The sequence below is a fragment of the Cricetulus griseus genome, chromosome X (genome assembly GCF_003668045.3).
Source record: "Cricetulus griseus strain 17A/GY chromosome X, alternate assembly CriGri-PICRH-1.0, whole genome shotgun sequence".
Taxonomy (NCBI): Eukaryota; Metazoa; Chordata; class Mammalia; order Rodentia; family Cricetidae; genus Cricetulus; species Cricetulus griseus.
Genome location: NC_048604.1, coordinates 78,259,746 through 78,269,525, shown reverse-complemented (window position 1 = coordinate 78,269,525; position 9,780 = coordinate 78,259,746).

Below are 9,780 nucleotides of genomic sequence, written 5' to 3'. Positions count from 1 at the left end.
TATAAAATATATGGCAGTAAAAAAAAGCAAAGAACAAAGATGCAGCCACAATGGTTTTGATAAAACATTGATGTGAAAAATAGGAACTAAGGTGATGGATTGATATGAATCCCTTGAAAGCATGAGGCTCTGAGTTCTACTGAAAAAGAAATACATATATGTGTCAGGAGATGGATCAGAGGCAAAGGGTGTTTGCAATCAAAACCTGGTGGTCCAAGTTTGAGCTATGTGAGCACTGTACAATTCATTAAGTTACATTTGTAACTTGTATTCATTGTATTCTATAAACATATATACTATCAATATTTTATTTTGGAACTTAAGTCAGATAGTAGAAGACTTCATAATACATAATTCAGTCATAAATTTACTGAATAAAGTATATAGTTCAACATTTCCAGAAAGTTTTATTTTAATATTGTATAATTATCAAAACCTAAGTATAGAATACTTTTATTACTCACTAACAATCTCCATCCACAACATCAGACACTCTTTTTTTACCCCTAGACTCCAATCCATGACAGCCACATGTCTTTTTTTAATATTTATTTACATTTCAATCCCTTAACCTCTCCCTCCTCTCCCCCCCAAGCCTCCTGCCAACTTCCCACTTGCCCCCCAACCCATCCACCCTCCCCTCCCCAGGCTGGGTAGGGCCCTTGAAGGGGGCTCCCCAAAGTCCACCACATCATCCTGGGCCAGGCCTAGGCCCTTCTCCATGTGTCCAGGCCAAGACATGGGATGAGCTCTCAAAGTCCCTTCTTACACCAGGGAAAAATACTAATCCACTACCAGGGCCCCCCTAGAGTGCAGAGGCCTCCTCATTGACATCCATGTTCAGGGGTCTGAATCCATCCTGTGCTGGCTTCTCAGACAGCATTCTGGGGTCGATGTGTTCCCCCTTGTTCAGGCCAGCTGTTTCTGTGGGTTTCATCAGACTGGTACCGGCCCCTTTGATCTTCATTCCTCCCTCTCTGCCACTAGGTTCCAGAGTTCAGTTCAGTGTATATCTGTGGATGTCTGCCTCTGCTTCCATCAGCCAGTGGATGAGAACTATAGGATGGCATAAAAAGAAGTCATCAATCTCATCTTAGGGGAAGGGCATTTAGGTTATCCTCTCCACCACTGCCTAGATTATCAGTTGGTGTAATCCTTGTAGATCTCTGGAAATCTCCCTAGTGCTAGATCTCTCCTCAGACCTATAATGGCTCCCTCTGATATGGTATCTCTCATCCTGCTCTCCTCAATTCTTCCCCCAACTCAACATTTCTGCTACTCCATTTCCTCCTCCCCTTCCTCTTCTCCTCCTCTCATTCTAGCAGCTCCCTCTCCCCTACACTCATGCTCCCAATTAACTCAGGAGTTCCTGCCCCTTCCCATTCCTGGGGTCCAAACATTTTTCCCTTAGGGTCCTTCTTGTTACCTAGTTTCTTTGGTGAAGAAGATTGCAGGCTGGTAATCCTTTGCTCTATGTCTAAAATTCATATATGAGTGAGTACATACCATGTTTGTCTTTTTGTGACTGGGTTACCTCACTCAGGATGGTTTCTTCTAGTTCCATCCATTTGCCTTCGAATTTCAAGATTCCATTGGTTTTTTCTGCTGAGCAGTAGTACATAAATGTACCACATTTTCTCTATCCATTCTTCAGTTAAGGGGCATCTAGGTTGCTTCCAGATTCTGGCTATTACAAACAATGCTGCTATGAACATGGTTCAACACATGTCCTTGTTGTATGAACGTGAATTATTTGGGTATATGCCCAAGAGAGGAATTGCTGGATCTTGAGGTAGATCTTGATTCCCATTTTCCGGAGCAACCACCATACTGATTTCCTAAGTGGTCTTACAAGTTTGCACTTTCACCAGCAATGGAGGAGTGTTCCTGTTTCTCCACATCCTCTCCTGTATAGATTGTCATTGTTAATTTTGATTTTAGCCATTCTGACAGGGATAAGATTGTATATCAGAGTTGTTTTGATTTGCATTTCTCTGATGGCCAAGGATTTTGAGCACTTACTTAAATGTCTTTCAGCCATTTCAGATTCCTTTGTTGAGAATTCTCTATTTAGTTCTGCAAGACACTTTCTAATTTCATTGTGTGGTGTTTTTGGTGGCTAGCTTCTTGAGTTCATTGTATATTTTAGAAATCAGCCCTCTGTCAGATGTAGGTTTGGTGAAGATCTTTTCCCATTCTATGGGCTGTCGTTTTGTCTTACTGACTGTGTCCTTTGCCTTACAGAAGCTTCTCAGTTTCAGGAGGTCCCATTTATTAATTGCAGATCTCCATGTCTGTTCTACTGGTGTAATTTTCAGGAAGCAGTCTCATGGGCCAATTCGTTCAAGAGTATATCCCACTTTCTCTTCTAGAAGATTCAGTGTGGCTGGATTTATGTTGAGATCTTTGATCCATTTGCACTTAAAATTTGTGCATGGTGACAGATATGGATCTATCGGCAATCATCTGCATGTCCCAATCCAGTTGTGCCAGCAACTTTTGTTGAAGATGCGGTCTTTTCTCAATCATATAGATTTAGCATCTTTATCAAAAAAAGGTGTTTGTAGGTGTGTAGGTTGATACCATGGTTTTCAATTAGATTCCATTGGTCTATTTGTCTATTTTTGTGCCAATACCAAGCTGTTTTCAGAACTATGGCTCTATAATAGAGGTTGAAATCAGGGATGGTGATGCCTCCAAAAGACCATTTATTGTCAAGAATTGTTTTGGCTATCCAGATTTTTTCTTTTTCCATATAAAGTTGAGTATTCTTCCTTCAAGGTCTGTGAAGAACTTTGTTGGGATTTTGATGGTGATTGCGTTGAATCTGTAGATTACTTTTGGCAAGATTGCCATTTTTACTAAGTTGACTCTACCTATCGAAGAGCACGGGAGATCTTTCCATTTTCGGGTATCTTTTTTAACATTTTTCTTTAAAGACTCAAAGTTCTTACTGTACAGGTCTTTCACTTTTTTGGTTAGTGTTACCCCAAGATATTTTATGTTGCTTGTGGATTTTGAGAAGGGTGATGTTTCTCTGATTTCTTTCTCATTGCATTTATCATCTGTATGTAGTAGGGCTACTGATTTTTTTTTTTTGAGTTAATCTTGTAACCTGCTACTTTGCTGAAGGTGTTTATCAGCTGTAGGGTCACTTATGTAGATGATCTTATCATCGGCAAATAGTGAAAGTTTGACTTCTTCCTTTCCAATTCATATCCCTTTGATCTCTTTTTCTTGTCTTACTGCTCTAGCTAGAACTTCAAGGACAACATTGAAGATACATGGAGAGAGTGGACAGCCTTGTCTAGTTCCTGCTTTTAGAACAATTGCGTTGAATTTATCTCCATTTAGTTTGGTGTTGGCTGTTGGTTTGGTGTATATTGCTTTTATCATGATTAGATATATTCCTGTTATTCCTGTTCTCTCCAAGATCTTTATCATGAAGGGATGTTGGATTTTGTCACAGGCTTTTTCAGCATCTAGTGAGATGATCGTGTTTTTTTTTTTTTTCAGTTTGTTTATATGGTGGATTACATTGATGGATTTTCATATGTTGAACCATCCTTGCATCCCTGGGATGAAGCCTACTTGATCATAGTGGATGATTTTTCTGATGTGTTTTTGGATTCGATTCACCAATATTTTGTTGAGTATTTTTGCACTGATGTTCATGAGGGATATTGGTCTGTAATTCTCTTTTTTAGTTGTATCTTTATGTAGCTTGGGTATCAATGTGATTGTAGGTTCATAAAAAGAGTTTGGCAATATCCCTTCTGCTTCTATTGTGTGGAACAATTTGAGGAGTACTGGTATTAGCTCTTGTTTGAATTTCTGGTAGAATTCTGCAGTGAAGCCATCTTTCCCTAGGTTTTTTTTGGTTGGGAAGCTTTTGATGACTGCTTCTATTTCATTAGGGGCTATAGGTCAATTTAAACTGCTTATCTGTTCTTGGTTTAATTTTGGTAAGTGATATCTATCCAGAAAATTGTCCATTTCCTTTAGGTTTTTGAATTTTATGGAGTACAGGTTTTCAAAGTATGACCTGATGATTCTCTGGATTTCCTCAGTGTCCATTGTTATATCCCCTTTTCGTTTCTGATTTTGTTAATTATTGTGCTCTCTATATGCCTTTTGATTAGTTTGGATAGAGTTTTATCTTGTTGATCTTCTCAAAGAACCAACCCTTTGTTTCATTGATTCTTTGTAATGTTTTCCTAGTTTCTACGTTATTGATTTCAGCCCTAAGTTTGATTATTTCCTGGCATCTACTCCACCATGGTGAGTTTGCTTCTTTTTGCTCTAAAGCATTCAGTTGTTCTATCAATACTCTAGTGTGACTATTCTCCAGTTTCTTCATGTGGGCACTTAGTTCTCTGAACTTTCCTCTTAGCACTGCTTTCAGAGTGTCCCATAGGTTTGGGTGTGTTGTGTCTACATTCTCATTAAATTCTAGGATATTTTAATTTCTTTTTTATTTCTTCCTCTACCCAGGAATGGTGCAACTGGGTGTTATTCAATTTCTATGAGTTTGTAGGTTTTCTGCAGTTTGTACTGCTGTTGAATTCTAACTTTAAATCCTGGTGATCTGATAAGATACAGGGGGTTATTTCAATTCTTTTGTATCTGTGGATGTTTGCTTTGGTGCCAAAAAGAGGTCAATTTTAGAGAAGGTTCCATGTGGCTCTGAGAAGAAGGTATATTCTTTTGTGTTTGGATGGAATGTTCTATAGATATCTGTTAAACCCAGTTGGGTCATAAATTCTGTTAGATCCTTTGTTTCTTTGTTAAGTTTCTGTCTGGTGGTCCTGTCTGGTGGTGTAAGGGGGGTGTTGAAGTCTCCTACTATAAGTGTGTGTGGTTTTATTTGTGGTTTGAGCATTAGTAAAGCTTCTTTTACAAATGTGGGTGCCTTCGTATTTGGGGCATAGATGTTTAGGATTGAGTTCATCTTGATGGACTTTTCCTGTGATGAGTATGAAATGCCCTTCTTCATTTCTTTTGATAGATTTTAGTTTGAAGTCTAATTTGTTAGCTATTAGGATTGCTACACCAGCTTGTTTCTTGGGCCCATTTGATTGGAAAACCTTTTCCTAACCCTATACTCTGAGGTAGCACCTGTCTTGGAAGTTGAGGTGTATTTCTTGTATACAGCAAAAGAATTGATTCTGTCTTCGTATCCATTCTGTTAGCCTGTATTTTTTATAGGCCCGTTAAGAGCAATGACATTTAGGGATATTAATGTCCATTGATTGTTGGTTCTTGTTTGTTTTGGATTTATTTTTGGTGGTGTCATTGTATGTAGATTTCACCCTCCTCTTTCTTTTTGTGTTTGGTACAATTGGATTATCTATTGCCTATGTTTTTGTGATTGTAGTTATCTTCGTTGGGTTAGAGTTTTCTTTCCAGAACTTTCTGTAGTGCTGGATTTGTGGATATGTATTGTTTAAATCTGTTTTTGTCATGGAATATCTTGTTTTCTCCATCTATAGTGATGGAACATTTTGCTGGGTACAGTAGTTTGGGTTGGCATCCATGCTCCCTTAGTGTTTGTAGGATATCTATCCAGGACCTTCGGGCTTTCAAAGTTTCCATTGAGAATTGAGTGTGATTCTGATAGGTCTGCCTTTATATGTTACTTGCCTTTTTCCTTTGCTGCTATTAATATTTTCTCCTTATTCTGAAGTTTTGGTGTTTTGATTATTATATGTTGAGAGGACTTCTTTTTGTGGTTCAGTCTGTTTGGTGTTCTTTAAGATTCTTGTACTTTCATAGGCATATCCTTCTGTAGGTTGGGGACCTTTTCTTCTATGACTTTGTTGAGTATGTTTTCTGTACCTTTGAGCTGTATTTCTTCACCTTCTTCTATACATGTTATTCTTACATTCGGCCTTTTCAAGTTGTCCCATTTTCCTGGATATTTTGTGTTAGGGATTTGTTGGACTTTAGATTTTCTTTGGTTGATGACTGTATACCCTATAGAGAGTCTTCAACAACTTAGATTCTGTCTTCTTCCTCTTGAATTCTATTGGTTATACTCACATCTTTAGTTCCTGATCATTTATCCAGCCTTTCTATTTCCAGCATTGCCTTATTCTGTGTTTTCTTTATTGTTTCTATTCAGCTTTCATGCCTTGAACTGTTTTGAGTGCTTCCTTCTCTCGTTTGGTTGTTTTTTCTTGGCTTTCTTTAGATTCTTTAAGAAATTTGTCTATTTCTTGAATTTTTCAGATTGTCTTTTCATCCACTTCATGTAATTTTTTTTCTAATTCTTTAAGGGATTTTCTTGTTTCCTCTTTAAAGGTCTCTATCATCTTCCTGAGATAACTTTTGTGGTCCATCTCTTCTTCCTCCTCTGTGTTGGGGCTTTTCAGATCTTGCTGGTGTGGAGTCCCTAGATTCTGGTGGTGTCACATTGGTCTTTCTGTTAATGAGCGTGTTCTTATTCAGTCTTCTTCCCATCTCTTATTCCATTGCGTGCAGGTGGTGTCTCTCTATCTCCTCTTATCACCAGGTGGTGTGTGTGGGCCAAGACTTTTATGTCTGCAGCTCTGAATGGTTTTGCCCCTCCTGGTATTCTCCTCACTCAGTAGGGTCAGACCGGTGGCAGAGGGGGAAGGAAGAGTGAGGTGTTTCCAGACTCAGGGAGATGCTGCCTGTCTTGGCGTGTCCACCTCAAGCAGGCAGGCCCACAGAGATCTGGAGTGAATGGGAAGTTGGGTAGAAATAGGACAGGAGCAGTGGCTACACTCACCTCGGTAGGGTCAGGCTGGCAGAGCAACAGCCACATTTCAAAAACAAAGTTTTCCTCTATGTATGAAATAACAGTGTGTGACATTTGTGACTGGCTTATTTTTATTTATCACATCATTTCCAAAGGTTACCAATGTGGTAACATTTGTTCATTACTTCATTACTGAATAACACATTTTCATTTTTTATGTGTGTGGATGTTTTGTCTGTATGTGTGTTTGTGCATCACATGCATTCCTGGTCCACAAGGAGGCCAGAATATAGCACCGGATTACTTGGACCTGGAATTACAAATGGTTTTTGGCCACAACAAGAATTGAACCACTGAATTTTGCAGCCTGAATAATGCATGTTATCAGTTTATAGTTATTAGCATTGTTTCCTCTTTGGCACTATTATATATAGTGTGGTCATCGCTGTCCCTCTACAGGCTTTTGTATAGACATACATTCCATACGTTCTGTTTTTGTACCTCAAAGTGTAATTACTGGTTCAAATAGAATCTTTATGTCTAATAGTATAAGAAAATTCCAAATTCCTTTCCAAAGTACAAATATCATTTTACCTTCCCATCTGCAAGGTTACAAACATTTCAGTTTATCTACATCATCCTATCACATGAAATTGATAGTCATTTGATTAAATTTATATGCCTTGTAAGTCTTATTTCTTTTGATATTGTAAATAGGTTCACTTCTTGAATTAATTTTATCTAGTTCCTTTTTAGTGGATAGAGTTCCAAATTATTTTTAAATATTAAGTATTATTCTGTATTTTATAGAACTATTTTGAGTCTTAACAGTGTTTTCCTGTATGTCTTAATATACAATCTACATAACATAATGCCATTCTGTATTTTGATGGCTAGTTTCTTGAGTTCTTTATATATTTTGGAGGTCAGTCCTCTTTCAGATGTGTGACTGGTGAAGATCTTTCCCAATTTTGTAGGATGTTGTTTTGTCTTATTGATAGTGTCCTTTGCCTTACAGAATCTTTCAATTTCATGATGTCACATTATTTTTTAATGTTGCTCATAGTGTCTGTGCTACTGGTGTTATATTTAGGAAGTGGTCTCCTGTGCATTCAAGGCTACTTCCCACTTTCTCTTCTATCAGGTTCAATGTTTCTGGATTTATGTTGGGGTTCTTGATCCACTTAAACTTGAGTTTTGTGCATGGTGAAAGGAATGAATCTATATGCAATCTTCTACATGCTTGCATCCAGTTATCTCAGCACTATTTGTTAAAGATCCTTTCCTTTTTCCATTGTACCATTTTAGCTTCTTTGTCAAAAATCATTTGTTTATAGGTTTGTAGCCAAAGTTATGGTCTTCGATTTGATTCCATTGATCCACCTGTCTGTTTTTATGCCAATGCCAAGCTGTTTTTATTATTATACCTCTATAGCAGAGTTTGAAAGCAGGGATGGTGTTGCTTCTGGAAGTTCCTTTATTGTACAGGGTTGTTTTAGCCATTCTGGGTTTTTTGTTTTCCCATAGGAAAATGAGTATTGTTATTTAAAGGTCCGTGATAAATTGTGTTGGGATTTTGATGGGGGTTGCATTGAGGCTTGAGCTATCTGAGGGGATCCTGGCAGTAGGCCCGGGATCTATCTATGGTAAATGAGCTAGCTGCAGGAGCCTGTTCCCTATGGTGAGATGCCATGCTCAGCCTTAATGCATGGGAGACAGGCTTGGTCCTGCCACAACCTAATGTTCCAGACTTTGTTGAAAGCTCATGGGAGCCCTTACTCGTGAGGAGGAGTGGATGATTGGGTGGGATGGGGAGGGAGGTAAGGGGGACCAGGAGGAGAGGTGGGATGGAAAACTGAGGTTGGAATGTAAAATGAAACAATAAATAAATTATAAAAAAGGTAATGCCATTCAAGCTGGAGCAATAACTCAGCCATAAAGAACATGCCACCCAAGTCTGAGGGCCTGAGTTTGTTTTACTAGAACCCATGTAAAAAAAGACCAGAAGTAGTAGTACACATATTTGATGCCAGCACTGGGGAGGAAAAGAGAGATTCCTGGGGTCTCTAGCCAGTTAGCCTAATCAGTAAGACCCAAGCCATTGAGAGTTTGTGTCTCAAAATACAAGACGAAGGCTCCTAAGGAATGACATCCACAGTTTCCTCTGCATGTCCGTACAAGTAAGTGTACACACACAAACATGGCCATATTTAGAAAAGAAAAGTTAAGTTTAGAAAAGGTCACACCCTTTAAAAACAGAAAAGATTCAACTCTTCATTTTCAACAATTTGGATACCTTTCATTTAATTTGCCTACTTGTTCTACATAAAACTTTCATTATCGTATCAGACTATATTGGTACAACTTCTTTTTAATTATTTATTTATTTTATTTGATGTAAATGTGTGTGTGTGCAAGAGTGTATATGTGTGTATCATGTGCATGTAGGAGCCTGGGGATGTCAGAAGAGATTATGAATCCCCTGGGACTGGAGTTAGAAAAGGTTGTAAGTTGCTGTGTAGGTGCTGTGAAACAAATTGGAGTCCTCTGTGAGAGCAATAAATATTCTTAACCACTAACCCATCTATTCACACTCCTTGCTAAAAATTCTTTAATGAAACTTTGAGCCATCTCTGCACTATGCCTTTTGTAAACTTTTATTTGTTTTTATTTTCACTCATTGTAGGGAAAAGGAGGATGTGTCTGCTGTGTGTTCATGTCATTTTCTCATTTGAATGTTAAAATAAGCAAGAAATGGCTATTTCATAGTTTTAAATCATGTAAAAAAGGATGTATTTTAACAAAGCATTAAGTCATTGTAGGGGATGCTGTATCCACGCCTGCTTAGGGGCTGGCTACAGGTGTGCCTGACCACACCTTCAAGGGCATGGTCAGGGTGACAAAGAGTGAGGGACGTTCAGGTATCAGGTTTCTGGGTTCGGTTTCACTTTCAGCTTGCTGTAAGGACTGCTGCCATGCGGGCTGGTTAGGTCGCTCTGTAAGTAAGGCTTTTCCATATTAAAATCCCTTGTATTTTTATCTGGCTCCGTATTGGT